Source organism: Simochromis diagramma, unplaced genomic scaffold (genome assembly GCF_900408965.1).
Source record: "Simochromis diagramma unplaced genomic scaffold, fSimDia1.1 OVJJ01000361.1, whole genome shotgun sequence".
In the NCBI taxonomy this organism is placed as follows: Eukaryota; Metazoa; Chordata; class Actinopteri; order Cichliformes; family Cichlidae; genus Simochromis; species Simochromis diagramma.
In genome coordinates this window covers 16,182,728-16,198,417 of record NW_024386860.1, presented here as the reverse complement: position 1 = coordinate 16,198,417, position 15,690 = coordinate 16,182,728, and the positions used below count along the sequence as shown (strand labels likewise).

At 40.5% G+C, this 15,690-nt stretch overlaps 1 protein-coding gene across 10 annotated transcripts in view; it reads right to left on the bottom strand.

Annotated features, from left to right (window-relative positions):
- syngap1b (synaptic Ras GTPase activating protein 1b) overlaps positions 1-15,690 on the bottom strand; it is a 173,387-nt gene that overhangs the window by 63,468 nt on the left and 94,229 nt on the right. Inside the window, exon 1 of one of the 10 annotated variants that reach the window (XM_040030794.1) lies at positions 10,590-14,695. The exons of the other annotated variants lie outside the window; for them this stretch is intronic. The gene's annotated coding sequence lies outside the window, so the exon portion shown is untranslated. Of the gene's footprint in view, positions 1-10,589; positions 14,696-15,690 lie in introns of those variants that run through there. 10 annotated transcript variants of the gene reach the window in all.

Genomic DNA, 15,690 nt, shown 5'->3' with positions numbered 1-15,690 from the left:
TCCATAGTGTATCAGGAAAAAACACTCAACATAATATTTCATATCAATTGACTAGTGGATTTAGATCAGTGTGTGTACAGAGATCACAACACCATACGAATCACGTACAGTTCAGTGCGGCACAGGCACGAATGTTCACTTGCTGAAAAATCCAGCTCGTTGGTTCGCATGTAAGCCATGTGCTAGGCAACATGAGAAATGCTGCGCTTGTTCATTGTGAATGTAAATCTGATGTCAAGCTGAAAGCTGAAGAGGGAATGTGTGGGTGGCAATCGCTTCCAGCTTAGACCCTCTGAGAGAAGTGAGAGAGACAGAGTTAAAAGAGTGGGAGGGAGGGATGTAGACACACATGAGTAAGAGGTTGGTTTTTTTTTTTAAAAAAAAAAGGAAAAGGAACTGTGAGTGTGTGTGTGTGGGTGGTAGTGGTAAGTGTTCGTGTAGGAGTAGCAGGGACAGCGCAAGAGCAAGACTATATGGAGTGAAGACAGGATGACAGAAAGAGAGAGAGGCGAACAGAGGGAAAAAGGAAAAGAGCGAAATGGAGGAAATGCATCTGGGGGAGCGGTAACAAGAGAGGGAGGGAGGGAGGGCTGAGAGTTGCACTAAGGAAGGGGGGGTTGGATGGAGAGAGGGAGGGAGCACAAGAGCCAGAGATGGAGGCTGGAGAGGGAGTGGGTGTCTTAATAGCGCTGAAACGCTCAGGGCTTTTTGTATGTTTGCTTTTGTTATGATAGAAAGCTGGTTGGCTCCCTGTTTGCTTTTGATCCATGAACTGTGACTACAAATGCAAGGCAGTCTCTTCTGTACTTAAAGTAGAATGTACAGCAGCTACATGTGGGACCCTCATTACATAATTTAATGTATAAACGCTGTCATCGAGAGGCCAGTGGGTAAAGGAAGGCACTAGCACCGCAATGGGTTCGGTCCCTGCAATTACTATATTTGGATCAGTTGGTCGCTTGCAGCGCTGATGAAAACCTGCAGTGGCTGTTCAATCCTAAAGCTGAAAAGAGCTACATGTGTGCAGATGGAGAGTGACAGAGGCACAGAGTCAGATTTTGATCCCTTATACAGAAGCAGCAGGGACACAGCAGCGTTTCTCTGCAAACGCTGACCTCGCTGACAATGTCCACTCTGCTTTCAAAATTACCAAATGGGTACAGCTACACTATGTGTGTACGATGCATGTGACTTTTAGAGTCCTGCAGTCAGCAGTGTCAGGATCGATTCGCTGAGGTGTCACATACCTTGGTCTACAGTGTTTTTGAGGGTGATGGGAACAGCTGCAAGTGACAATTATTGTAATAATGAATTAGTCTGTGACTTATTGCACGATTAGCTGACAAAACCCTCAAAACCAAACAATATGTAATTCGCAATATACCACATCAAACAAGGAAAAACTGTCAATTCATGAAGTCTGATGAAGTCGGATACAAAATTAAAAGATGAAAAATGAAAAGACTGATCAAATAGCAATATCACTGTCTGAGAGGCTGCAGAGCGTTTGGTTTGGTTCATACAAGTATTTTGTTAGTGCAGGGCGGTACACCAATTTTAACTTTTGTGGACACTTTTCAGCTAGTTTTGATACATTATGGAGATATCATATTATAATACAATTTGTGAATATACACCCTTCTCACTTGTACTTTGAGTCAACTGGTGCAAAAAAAATTATTGCAAGATAAACATTTATTATTCACAAGTTTTTTTAAACAGTACAAAACATCACGGCACACAAAATCTGTGAAACAAAAAGTATTTCTAACAGTAATAACTGCACATTTGCAAAATTACCAAAATTACCATCACCAAACTGCATGCTGGGTAACAGTCTGTTAACAGCTGGAGGGTTTTTTGCCACACTGAAACACAGTGAAAACAGATGGAAGATGAAGAAAAGAGAGCTGTGTCTACTGTTTGGAAGTTTTGGGATTTAAAAAAAAAAAAGACTGGTTTTATTTTCTGTATCTTTCCTGACTTTCACTGTGGGTGGAGCTACACATAACAACAGAGAACCAGAAGAGGGAAAGATCGTTCGTTAATCAAGGCTAACAGATGTTCCTAAATGATGACCGAACAATTTGTGACAAAGAGTTTGAAGGAACGAGTCCAAATTATGTTTGTCTCCGAAGCTGCGCCTCACAGCTCTGCTGTGGAATCATCAACACTCACAAGCCAACAAACAACAGTGGTGACAAGTGGATTGTCATCTGCACTGACTCCCAGTGCTAAATGTTCAAGTTTTGGGCCATTGTAAAGCAATGCACAACCCAAAATTGTGATTTTTGGGTAAAAAGTAAATAAAAACAGAATGCAATGATTTGCAAAAGCATATGAAATTTTGAGACATTTTACTATTTCACTGAAAACATGGTAGCAACACATCTCAAAAAAGTAAGTGTTACTACAAAGAAAGAGCTGGAGCAGCTTTTTATAATTAATTAGGTTAACTGGCAACAGGTCAGTAACATGCATCTCAGAGAGGCAGCACAGAAGACCACCACTCTGCAAACACTACACGTTGTAGAACAATTTCACAACAATTTACCTCAACATAAAAATTTCAAAAACTTTGAATATTTCATCATCTACAGTACATAATATCAATGGATTCAGGGAATCTGAAGAAATCTCTGTACAGAAGGGACAAGGCCAGAAATCAGTATTTTTTCTTCAGGCCCTCAGGCGGCACTGCATTAAAAAAAGGCATAATTCTGTCTTTGAAATCACAGCATGGACTCAGGAACATGATCCAGAATGCTTATTTTGATAGTTGACTAACCTGCCAAATTCTTCTTCGATTAGTCGATTAGTTAAAGATTATTTGAGTAACTCTAATCTCCGCGTCTTGTGGGCAAACCTCCTGTTCTAGGCTCCAATACCTCACCTGCTTAAGTCTGCACACCTGTAATTATCACCCTGTTGTCTTGTCCCACGTCAAATAAAAAAATGACCCAAGAAACATATGAAATAATAAAAATCAAAATAATAATTTTATTTTCCAAGTTTCCAAAGTTTAGAGATGATTAAGTTCATGAATTCAGTTTAACTGATTATATATATATATATATAATTAATTATTGATCTGGTCCAACCCATAGATCAACTACCTAACTTTCGGTGGAAGAGGTTTACTATTCAGAATAAACGCTAAAATTAATGTGAGAAAAAAAAATTAAGTAGGGGACAATTTAGCCCCTCCTGTTTAATGGTTTGCTATTGGCTTGGCTCATTAGCTAACAAAGACTGAACTGGTGTTCACTTAGCAAGCACGAGAAGTTTCCAACAGGTAAGCTAACGTAAACATTACTGTATAAACATTAACATAAACAATGTATCAACGCAACGCTTAACTCTCTAAAACTGACCATTCAGTGTTAACGTCACAGCTCCAAGGTGCAGGCTTTTTAAATACTCGTGCACTGCAGTAGTGCTGTCATGGAAGGACTCCGCTTTGCACAGTCTGCATTTAACTTTGCTTTCTGTAAAATGCTTTCACATTTTCTAAAATCTTGTATTTTCCATCTCTGATGATGCATTAGTGCTTACTGAACTTGCAGCTTGCAGATCTGGGAAGGCGCCATCATTGCAGGTTTGTAAGGTTTTAGAGCAGGATATGCTTCCATTCAGACAATGCCTTTTTGAGGGAAAGCCTTGCTTATTTCAGCAAGACAATATGAAACAGCATACTGCAACACACAGCATGGGTTTGTAGTGGATGAGTCCCGAACTGGCCTTTCACCAACTAAATGGATTTGGCATGAAACAAAAGATATACCAAATAATACCCAGGGAGTATAAATTATGGGGACAAAAGCTTTGGGACAAATCACTAAACTTCTAAAATGATTTGTTGATGGATTTGATTGGTGGTTCTTTACGTGCAGCTGTTATGCCTCAGTGATCACTGAAATTAAAGTTATGGCTCTCTCCCTAATCACTGAAAAAAATGGGCCTTCAAATATCTGCCTGGATCAAATAGCAGTCAAACTGCAAGACTTGCTTCAGTAAGGGATTTATTCTTGTTGGACTTAATCATCTCATACTTGGTCAGAACACATTCTAAGCACATTTTAAGCACATGGAGCGTACTGCTCCAGATGAGGGAGAATGATGACTAATAAAAATCTGCAGATGAGTGTGTATAATCACATTAACATCCAACTGTAAGCCAAGAGTTTAAGACTTTTCTGGTGTTTTTAAAATTTTCTTTTGCTTAGGTTTAGGCAAACATCTCCTTACTTAATATACCTCACAACAGTGACAGGATCAGCAGGGCACATTTCATGTTTAGGAGCTTAAATCAAGTTTCCTGAAAATGAAATGAGTTGGCTTGAAAAATGAAAAATGTTTATAGTCTAGGACTAGAGTTAATCCAAAAGCTAACTATCTTGCACTATCAATAATTAGGCAAAACATATGCAAAACATTGCATTGGCCATTAAATTTAGATGCATGTGATAAGTTGATCCATCTATTCAGACTTTTTGCCACGACTATACCAAAACACTATTACCTACGGAAGTCCGTTTCCGCCACAAAAAAATAAAAATAAATAAATAAGTATCCATAACTCGAAATTTCGAGTTAATAACTCAAGATTAGCTCTGCCAATCAGTAATCTACGTGAATAAGGTCACTTTCTTGTTACCTGGAAGCAAATGGCGCAGAGGAATGCACACTCAAAACCAGATCGCAACAAATTGGGGCTTTCGCGAGTACGTTTGCTGATAGTAACGCCTGAATGTGATTCAGCTAATAACACAAGGATTTCATCATTTTTGAAGCCACGCTGAAAATAATCAGCAACCTGTGCATTCATGACTGGATGTAATACCGGTAGCTTAGCTGTAGCATTTGTACTTGAGGGTTTCAGCTTCCCGGTAACAAGGAAATGATGTCATCCACGTAGATTACTGATTGGCAGCGCTAACTCGAAATTTCAACTTATTAACTCAAACTTTTGAGAAAAGTAAGTCGAAATTTTGAGTTAATAAGTTGAAATTTTGAGAAAATAACTCAAAATTTTGAGTTGTGGATCCTTTTTTTTGTGTGGCAGAAACACGCTTCCATAATTACCTCTCATTTGTAACCAAAATCGCTCATAATTATATGGCCAATAAAGGACTTTGTTACATAAGCACACTGTAAGTAACGTCTCTGCAGTTGCTGAACTGACGGACGGTCTCATCTCTCATTTTGGGAGGACAGTTTTGACAAATAACAGGGACAATTCTACAAATTAAATGCAGCTCGCTTGTCACAAGGAGTACTCAGTTTATGAAAACACTTGACCTCTGTGGCTCAGCTCAGAATTTTATTAATGTTGGGCTTAACTTCTATTTTTCAGAGCACTTGTGTCATAAACAGAAGTAGAGTCTGAAAGATGTTGGCATTTATAAGAAGGGAGGGGTGTAACGCTGCTTTTAGGCAGTATTAGCAGAATAGAAAGAGAAGAAAAGTCTCCTGTTATTCCAACTTTGCAGCAAAAACACATTATTCCATGACTGTAGTTGCACCACATTAATATATACATTTCATTTGAAAGTATCATTTGTTTTCCTGCATATTATTGACACTTTTGGGGTTTTAGTTTTTTTTTAAAAAAAAAATACATACAGATGAAGATACATATAACTAGAAGCCTCTAGTCTTTAACATATAGGCCATAAAGAAGTGCCCTGAAACCTGCATTAATCCAAATGTCCAGCACACTGTGTCTACTTCTTGATTTATAACCTTGCTAAAAAAAAGAAAGAAAGGAAGAAAAACTGAAGAGTTTTTTTTCTCCAGTCACTCGTTTCAAATCTTATTCAGTGCAGCATTAATGTATTCTCTACATTACAGTCCCACTTACAATAAAACAGATGATAAGCAACTCTCTGCTTTAGGAAGTGATTACCAATTTGCTGCTATATACAGTGGGGCAAAAAAGTATTTAGTCAGCCACCGATTGTGCAAGTTCCCCCACCTAAAATGATGACAGAGGTCAGTAATTTGCACCAGAGGTACACTTCAACTGTGAGAGACAGAATGTGAAAAAAAAATCCATGAATTCACATGGTAGGATTTGTAAAGAATTTATTCGTAAATCAGGGTGGAAAATAAGTATTTGGTCAATAACAAAAATACAACTCAATACTTTGTAACATAACCTTTGTTGGCAATAACAGAGGTCAAATGTTTACTATAGGTCTTTACCAGGTTTGCACACACAGTAGCTGGTATTTTGGCCCATTCCTCCATGCAGATCTTCTCGAGAGCAGTGATGTTTTGGGGCTGTCGCCGAGCAACACGGACTTTCAACTCCCGCCACAGATTTTCTATGGGGTTGAGGTCTGGAGACTGGCTAGGCCACTCCAGGACTTTCAAATGCTTCTTACGGAGCCACTCCTTTGTTGCCCGGGCGGTGTGTTTTGGATCATTGTCACGTTGGAAGACCCAGCCTCGTTTCATCTTCAAAGTTCTCACTGATGGAAGGAGGTTTTGGCTCAAAATCTCACGATACATGGCCCCATTCATTCTGTCCTTAACACGGATCAGTCGTCCTGTCCCCTTGGCAGCAAAACAGCCCAATAGCATGATGTTTCCACCCCCATGCTTCACAGTAGGTATGGTGTTCTTGGGATGCAACTCAGTATTCTTCGTCCTCCAAACACGACGAGTTGAGTTTATGCCAAAAAGTTCTACTTTGGTTTCATCTGACCACATGACATTCTCCCAATCCTCTGCTGTATCATCCATGTGCTCTCTGGCAAACTTCAGACGGGCCTGGACATGCACTGGCTTCAGCAGCGGAACACGTCTGGCACTGCGGGATTTGATTCCCTGCCGTTGTAGTGTGTTACTGATGGTGACCTTTGTTACTTTGGTCCCAGCTCTCTGCAGGTCATTCACCAGGTCCCCCCGTGTGGTTCTGGGATCTTTGCTCACCGTTCTCATGATCATTTTGACCCCACGGGATGAGAGCTTGCGTGGAGCCCCAGATCGAGGGAGATTATCAGTGGTCTTGTATGTCTACCATTTTCTGATGATTGCTCCCACAGTTGATTTTTTCACACCAAGCTGCTTGCCTATTGTAGATTCACTCTTCCCAGTCTGGTGCAGGTCTACAATACTTTTCCTGGTGTCCTTCGAAAGCTCTTTGGTCTTGGCCATGGCGGAGTTTGGAGTCTGACTGTTTGAGGCTGTGGACAGGTGTCTTTTATACAGATGATGAGTTCAAACAGGTGCCATTCATACAGGTAACGAGTGGGGGACAGAAAAGCTTCTTACAGAAGACGTTACAGGTCTGTGAGAGCCAGAGATTTTCCTTGTTTGAGGTGACCAAATACTTATTTTCCACCCTGATTTACGAGTAAATTCTTTACAAATCCTACCATGTGGATTCATGGATTTTTTTTTTCACATTCTGTCTCTCACAGTTGAAGTGTACCTCTGGTGCAAATTACTGACCTCTGTCATCATTTTAAGTGGGGGAACTTGCACAATCGGTGGCTGACTAAATACTTTTTTGCCCCACTGTAGACACATTCATTTTTGGGAGATATTGAAAACTTTGTGTAAACAGTTTATGCAGACAGACTCCGCACACACTCGCTCAGAGCAAAACGTTTTTAAGGGACCTAATTTAGGTAATCTGATGACGGTTGACACCACTTATAGCATTTAACTGAACAAACAAGTAAGGATAACATATAGTATATCTTATATGTTGTTGCTATGACGATAATTGCAGCAAAGCCATCCCTCCAAACAAGGCAGTGAAGCCTTGACGATTGAAGCAATGCATACATGTCAACCCTGCTTCAGGGTGCACATCCTGTGAGTTGGTGTTGGAGAAGAGCTAGCAACATGCAGCAAAAGAAGCATGGGCTCTGGGATAGCTTGTTATCCCATAAAGCTGTTGCACACAAAAATCAAGTTGGTTTAGTTACATCCTCTGTACTTAACAACCATAAAGTTCCAGGTTTCACTGGCTCTGACCTTTAGATAGTCCCAGATGACGATTACAAACTCTACATACAATTTTTATTCTGCTTCTTAAATATGATTTTTGAACTGACTTTGACCTGCACCATTGACTCATGACAAACCAACTTAAATTCGTAAGTAGGCAGACCCTTAAATTATCAAAACAAAAGAACAAGCATACAACAAAATCATCCTTTGCAGAACATCCACCCATCTGCTTGGCCCTAGTGTGCATAGTGCCATTTGGTTCTTGGTCAAATCTGCCCCTCATTCATAACGCCCAGTTTCAAAAGTGTGAGATGGCATGATAAGGCAAACATCACATAACTTCTTGTAGTCTTGTACAAAAACACAGCCTATGGTGAAAACGTTGCATAATTCATTTCTCATTTCTTTGTCACTGTTGCAGCATTGCTTACTAAATGTGTTCATCACAAGTCCTATAAGTTTACGGATGCAAAGTAATATCATTACCTCTTTAATCTAATAGGTATTCAATCAATCAATACAAAACTTCATATAAAGATGAATCAAAATTCCCAACCTTACATTAAAAAGCATGTTTACAGCCTGCTACACAAAACTCTTTGGGCCTCTTTAGATTTTTCCCTGCAGACCAACTCTGAAACGAGTGGGGGTGGATACTGGTTTGACAGCTATCCTGACACAGACAGTTATACCCTGTTGGTGTCAGCTCCACCAATGAGAGTCACTGAACTGGACTTCTCTGTATTCCTGGTGTTGTTGCCTTGTAGAGCACTTTAATAGAATTGTGTGGAAAATGACATGAGATGCCTGCAAAGAAGCTTGTGCTTCAGTTTTGAATTGTTAAATTCTGTTTTTTTATTGGTCTCCCTAATCTAGTGCTAATTAGCAGTTATGTGTATCTTTGCATTGAACCCATACTGCTTATGTATATATAACTTATAACTCAGCACTCCACCCACTTGTCCTAATTTACTCCTAGCTCCAAAAACGAACACTGTAGCTCTCTTCAAGATAATCCAGTGGTCTAGAAACCACTTGCAATGTGATATGTTCATCCTTTATATACAGTCGTACAAAAGTCTGGATGCAAAACCCTGCACGAGTCTAAAATAGAAATAAACTAATTCATACAGAAATAATGTGAACATTACACAGCAGCTGAAATCTGAAAACCAAAAACTCAGATGTGCTGTTAAATAATGGGCCTTTCATGGATCAGTCATTGTAACCAAATCTGAAAAAAATAACACAGAATGGGAAAGAAGCACCAGCCAACAACTGAATAATGACACATTTTCACTGCTGATCACAAGTTTCTCTACTCTACATGAACAGTATGAGCCAAGCTGGCAGTTAACCAAAATTCTGGACAGTCCTTTGTACTCTCAAAGCTGATTTGCTAGGTAAAACGAGTTTCACAATCCACAAACCACTAATATAATATATGGTTTTGTTTCTACCGTTGCTCTTTCTAATGCTTCAGCTCAAGATATTTTATTTTATTTGCTCCCATTATCTAAAACTATCATAAGCAGATTTTTATAAGTTGACATTTTGTTTGAATCAGGCAAATGCAATTCCCCCGCAGGGTTAAAAGAAATGAGTAATATAATGTCAGAGTCCTGGTTTTATTGATAGTGCTATTTCTCTCCTATTTGCCGTCACTGTTAATGCTGTGTTTTGGGAATCTGAGGTAAACTTTTGAGCAGGAGAGCTTCATTCAGAGCTGTCACTCAGCTGCCTACCGATTGCTTTTGCCTTCGTGTCTGTGGGAAGTAGAAAGAGGGGTGGGCGATTGTCTTTCTTATTCTCTGCAAACACACCTACTGCAGCTTTAACACAACGAAATGAAAGGTCTAATTTTGGATCCAGCTTGTGTTTCTTGTGGGAAATATTTGATTTTTAGACCAAAGGGAAGAGAGTACGGTCTGATCTGATTTACCAGGACAATGCTTGTCACAGTACATTATTTACTTCACATGCAATTTTCCCCACAGAGCAATAAAAGAACATCAGGAGCCATCAAACCTTTAAACCCCATAACCCAAACAGCCCTCTCCCATCAAGCAAATTGTTTTAATTGGAATAAAGAGTTAATTAAAGCTAAGAAATATGAACTTTTAGCATTAAATTGAGCAACACAAACACTGTTTTATGCTGGGTTTCTGCTGTATTATTGCACTGCATGTGAGGCAACAGCAGATGGGAAGTGGTGGACTATTTGTGCTCTTGAGCATGACGACAAACCAGCAGAAACACACAGACGAAAGTGATGTCATTGTACAAGAGATGAGTGCAAATAGGGTGAAGATTAGGAGTGCATTTACAGCACACTTGGAAACAGCTTTTTATGCATTTTCATTAAGTAATTTCACAAAATTATTTCCAAAATTAGACACTTCGAACTGGTAAAACTGAAACACCCTCTCAGAAAAAAGCTCAGATCAGTGCCGTAATCAAGCTTATAATTTCAAAACTGCAGTTCGGCCATAGTGATGTATTTCTGCAGAGAGGACTATTTTAAAATTCAAATTGTACACCTGCATCAGATGTTATAATGAGCTGGATGTGCATATGCAGAGGTTTTAGTGCAACAAATATGAAACAAAAAGATGTCCTACCTAGATCAGGTGGGGCTCTTGTGCTTTGTGTCCAAACTTCTAAAGACAGTGTCTCTGCACTTCCAGTGTACAGTCTGTGACCCCCACAGTCAGCTGCTGCCAGCTGCTATTAAAGATGAGTTCAGCCTGTATTCCTCCAAGTCTCTGCGTCTGACTGAAACTTCTGAAGCTCCGTAGATTGGGTTACATTCCGTCGAGCATCGGCACTTGTTCTGAACTGATACTCCAAAAGCACACAGTGATATTAATGTCTATAAATAACTGAGCGTGTTGGTGTATCTGCAAACAGCATCTGCCACCGAGTGTTAGGACACACATGTGCTTGTCATACTGTTTGATAAGCAGGTGACCATCTTCTGGTGGGTTTATAAGGCTGTGGTCGAGTTCCAGACAGAGGAGTATTGCTAAAAAAGTCAGTGCTCAAATCAGCCTAGGAAAAAAGGAATCAAGAGGACTCGAACTAAAACGAAGCAAGAGAACTTGAAATTGCACTACAAAAGCCCAATACAGCAAAAACACTACCATGTTGGCCTTAAATCATATCATGACTTCTGATAATTCATAGACAGTTCGGTAGGTTAATAAATGATGAATTGCCAACCTCCACTATCAAGGCACCTGGAAACAGGGCTCCTTCAAGGTATCTACATATATGGGAGTACAAAAGGAATTTTAGTGATCTTATAATAAATATAAATACAATACTATTTAATTATCACAGAAAATTATAAACTATGTATTTATATTGGCTATTCTAAAGAAATACTGTATCCTAGTAATATTGAAGAGATAGAAATGACCATTAAGTCCAATATAGCGACTATAAACCCACTACTGAGTATCACAGACACACTAGACGGCCCTTTATAATGATAATAGGATATTCTGGATAGGTCTGACTTATATTACTACAAACACCTTAAACTAATACGAAAAGAAAATCACAAAGTTGAAATTAGTAAAGTGGGAGGATGTCCTTTCAAAAGCCACTGCACAGGTAAATTCACAACTGCAGGCCTTCACTTCACCAAAGTGCTGAATTTACCTTTAAGCTGACCCAAAAGTGCCACACCGGTGAGAGAACGGATGACAGTTATTAAGTAGGCCACTGTTCGTTATCTCGCATCTTCAGACTAATTAGTGAGAGGTAAAATGCAAGAAAACAAACACTCCCAAAGCCAGCTGAGTGTTATAATTTCAGACTGAGGCACTCTTCATCCTCCCCCCGCCTCCCCCTGGCAGCAGCAGCCTGCTTCTTGAGCACGGCAGCAGCGGCTGTTCCGCGGCGGGCAGTCCGGATGAGAGCTCCTCCTCCCCGGCCTCTCCCTGTCCTCTCTCCCCGGTGCCCTCCGCCCCGACCCTGCACTCACAAATCCGGTGACCGACGGGAAATCCGCTGAGGCCAATTTCTCTCATCTTTTAGATGGTTTCTGCGATGGTTTCCTTTAGTGGGTGTCCCCCTTGTGCATATCAGAAAGAACTTGGCAAGGATGGATGGGTGAAAGCTAAACGCTTATCTGTGCTAAGCTCTGGAGTTTAACGGCACTCAGAAGCTAAGGTGTGCACACACAGGGGAACCAGCTGCATGTCTGGAGTTGCAGCCGTGTGTGCACGTGCGTGCGAGCGTGCGCGTCTGAGCCCATGTGCGCGTGAAGGAGCGGTGCGGCGCGCAATAGGTCCGCCTTTCTATATGTGCAAGCTTAGCGAAGGCGCTTCGCTCTCATCGGACAACTCCAACATTGAGCCAGCGAGCAAGCAGAAAGAATTCAAACGGAAGCTTTAGTTTCCAAACGCAGGCGGAAATGTGTGGACAATCACCAAAAACACAGACCGTTATGGAAAGAAAAGAGAGAGAGAGTGGCCAAGAAACAGCTAAGCGCCACTGAATAAAGTAGTCTAAAAGCTGCAGTGCCTACAAACTGATCGTTTGGCAGGAGCTGACAAGCAGCACGCGGAAAAAAAAAACAAAAAAACGAGGCTGTAATGGCAACTTAGTCCCTCGTATTCCTCCACCAAACGGCGGTTCACCCTCATGTAATCTGCCTGGAAAACGGTGGATGTTGTAGTGTCTCCTGGCTGCTGGTTGGACGGAGATTATCCCGCACAGGTGGACAGCAGCTCAGTTTAGGCAGGGAGCAGCAGTGCTCTGATGCCCTGCGCTTCAGTCTCTCCCTCTCTCGCTGCCTCTCTCTGTTTCCAGCAGCAAAGAGAATAAAAGAGAGAGAGAGAGAAATAGGAAGAGAGATGTTTAGAAGGGGTGGGGCTGCTTGGTTCCCGACTGGGACCTGGAGTGGTTTCTCTCGCTTCCACACTCCCCTCTTTCTTCCTATCTTCCTTTCCTCTCTCGGTCTATTCTGTTTACCTTTCACCTTCCGCTAACACACACACACACACACAGACACACACAGACACACACACACGTACATGCCAGGGGCAACTGTGTGGGAAGCATGCAATATTATCACTCACATAATATACTGTATAACCACCAGTCCTGTACCAACTGCCCATGCATGCTGTCACACACCCACGGGCAAATCATGACCAATCAAAATTAAAAACTGCACAGCTAATTTCTCTATCCAAGCCACACTTGACCCCTGCTGATTTCCAACAGCATGCTGCTTTTTATAAGTGCATAAACAAAGTCATCCATCCAATTATTTAAATCCACCAGGAGCTTTAATTTACTTCTCAATGTATCTGACTTTGATGTAGGCGACATTAAGTACTTTTTTTTATTTCACTGTTAATGACATCTCCATTGATTGGGCTTTCAGTAATGATAAGCAATGAGCACTTTCAGAGGGGGAAAGAGTATCTTAGATCTGTTTCCATGACAACTGTGCGTTTGAAACAACTTTTTAAAGCACCGTTTTATTATGACACTGTACTATTGCTGTACTCGCCACGCTAGAGCCCCCTTATCGCTGGTAAGATATAACGGTGGATAAAAATAATATGACCTCCATGCTGTTGATGCTTTCCCCCCTCACCTAAGATATCTTGCAGTTTCATATCAAAGGAAAGATTAACATAAGGCATAAAAGATGTCACAGCATATTCTGCAGCTGCTGTAAGAAGGCGGTTAAACTGGCTTTGTGAGGGTTTAACCTACACGTCATCCCTGTGCATCTGATCTTTAAGCAATCACCAATCATTAGAGACACAGTTTAGGGATTCCAGCAAACATTTTCAGCTACTTTACCCCCCATAGTTCTCCTTTTCTTCTCCTCTCCCGTTGTCTTTTGCCCTCCCTTTCTCCTTCTCTTTCTCTGAAGCTCACACTCTCTCTAGCAGTCTGTCTGTCTGCTCTATAATTATTTCCATAGTTACCATTAAGGATGTGAAGCTAAGCCTGATGTACTATGGTAGTAATCTTTTCCTTTTCTCCTCCTCCTGTTCTCTCTGTACCGGTACTCTCCTTTCATCCATTGCTTCTTCTTTTTCTTATGCTGCATGGATCTCCACGGCCTTCTCTTGTGCACATTTTTCCCATTACCTTTCATTTTCTGTGTCAAATCTGCTTAAAACCAACATTTAAATTGGAAGCTTTTACAACTCTGGTAAATGTGCAAAATCATACCCGAGTAATCCATATGTAAGCAAGTCAGGAAGTCAACGTGTCCCAAAAAGCATTAATCAGATTGTGTTCATACTGTTTGGCCTGTAGCTACGCAAGATAGTTTGTTGTTTCTAAAGTGGCTCATGAAGTTCTTAAAAGTAAAACAGATTTCTTTAGGTGCCGTTTCACCTTTTTTTTAAAAACAAACTTCAGCGATATGAGATATTTTCCTCCTTGTGTTAATCTTTACACTTTCCCTGTTCCTGCATGTCAGCATTGCTCACGAATTACTGTTGTAAAATGAGCCCCAGGATTCAGTGGGGGGTGTTCATTTTTGAAACATGGGCCACCTGAGATGAATCATAAATATAGGTGATAAACAGCTGTGCGAGAAAGTATCTGGTTCTTTGATAAAATGCCCAAGGCGTAACAATTACTACAAAAAAAAATAAAAGAATAAAAATTCACTTTTTTGCTGATAGTTAAATGAGAAAAACTATTTCTTATACATAGAAGGTTACTAACAGAAGATGTTTAGCTTAGAATGAGGAATGGGATACGCTCCAGCTCCCCGTGACCCTGAACTGGATAAGCAGTGACGAAAAAGGATGTATGGACATTGGTCTCGAGTCAATGAGCGGAGAAAAATTCAAATTCCCTACCCCATGGAAATTTGTTAGCGTGGCAGTAATGTCTTGATGATGACAGAAACTGAGTTTAATAAACTGGAGACAACTCTAAGTATTAAAAATCCACAAGTATAAAGTGTATTAATTGCATCGCCTCAATTTTAACACCTTGTCCTAATGTGCACTAATGGAAGACCTCGAAAATTATGTGACATTAAAAAGAAACAACTCGAGGAACATTTTGTAACTAATTAAATTAAACGGCAACAGGTCAGTAACATTAGGTGTATACCAAGTGTAAAAGACAGAGATCCACCAAACTGTGGAACAACTTAGGAATAATGTTCCTCACCATAAAATTATAAATAATTTGAATATTTCACCATCTACAGCACATGATAAATCATCAAAAGATTCACAAAATATGGAGAATCTCACAAAAATCAGTAAAAACAGCCACGACTCTGCATGGAAATCACTACATAGGCTCAGGAAAACTCCCAGAAATCATTGTGTCAACACTCACTATGCCATCCACAAATGCAGGTTTAAGCTCTGTCACTAGGGATGGGAATCGGGTAAGCATTCATTTCCCTGGAATTGTGGGTCTGCTTGCCCATTGATTCCGCTCATCGGTTCCACTTGAATTCATGCTGCAATCAGCTGATTTCAGTTTTTGTGCTGGGGGAGGAAAATAGTAGAGCTGTAAGTGTGGATATGAGCATCCAATATTAATTTTATTTTTATTGCATAAAAGGAAGAGAGTACGATGGTAAAGTGCAAACTGCATCCAGGACAGTAACAACAGCATTATGCTGCTAACCCAACTTCTCTTTGCAAGCATCTGTAAGCTCGCTGAAAATGGACTGATGCAAAGTGGAAAGCTGTTCTGTGGTCAGATGAATTT